This window comes from Capsicum annuum, chromosome 7, assembly GCF_002878395.1.
Source record: "Capsicum annuum cultivar UCD-10X-F1 chromosome 7, UCD10Xv1.1, whole genome shotgun sequence".
Lineage (NCBI taxonomy): Eukaryota > Viridiplantae > Streptophyta > Magnoliopsida > Solanales > Solanaceae > Capsicum > Capsicum annuum.
The window spans coordinates 55,434,107-55,435,318 of record NC_061117.1 but is presented as its reverse complement, the minus strand read 5'-3'; positions in this window follow the sequence as shown (position 1 = coordinate 55,435,318).

Here is a 1,212-nt window from a genome sequence, read left to right as displayed (position 1 = left end):
ACTTAGCACATTAGTAAGATACCACATTAACTAAGCATATTAGCAAGCTGCCATATTAGGTATTAAAGCATAATGGTCCCTCCCTCCATTTCCACGTGGAAGTGGAGGTGTCACTAGTTAATTTTAATTACCAATTTTTTTTTATATATATATATATATATATATATATATATATATATATTCATTTATTGGATAGGTTTGTGGTAAAATAAATATAATATGTTTAATATATAATAATTAACAAAAATTTATTTCTAATAAAACCTCTACTATATAATAATAATAATAATATTTAACATATCTACATTCATTATCTCCGCTTAAAATACAAGGAAGTTATAAACCTATTTTTAAAGTGACATGGATGTACCATAACTAAAGAATTTATACAAATTAAAAAATTTTAGGAGGATAATAAATTATATTTTTACCAAATGGTCTTTTAGATGAAATATACCACAATATATTTGGTATCACTAAAATTTTCAAATGAATTGTGCCAAAACTGAACTTTCAGTCCCAATGAGTGATAAATAACTTGGGGTGGTTATAGAAAAGTTCTAGACATCAAAGTATATAAAAATATGAAAAATAACTGTGTGGCCATTACAAGTTTACACCATCATTTTTATTTTATATAATTTGCACTTGTATTTTAAAGAATTATTTTCTTTATATTTTATAGTTGACTACATATTGTATTTGTATTTTATGGTTTCATTTTACTGTATATGTATTTGTATCCTATTTTCGTCGATGCACTTGTATTTTTAAAGAACTATTTTGTGCTAGTATTTCTAAATTAAACATATGTTGTATTTGTCATTTCAGTTACTTGTATTTGAATTTGTAGTTGACTACATCATTTGTATTTTTAAACAACTGAAAAGGAATTGTTATTTTTCTTTATATGAACAATTGTATTTATGTTCATTGATTCAAATTGTATTTTATTAATATAAATTGATAAATATTATATCACGATCCAAATGGATGTGAGTGGCACCCACCCTATTTTTGGATGGACAACCATCTACCCAAAAAAACATTTGCCAACACTTAGTGGAAATAAAGGAAACTAACTCATTAATTGTTCAAGATATATTCAATGTCTAAAGCAAAATACAAGAATATTTATTTGCAAAGCATTATGCTTAACAAAATATCCATCCCTAGGATCCAAAAGTCATCTATACCAAAACTATTAAGGAT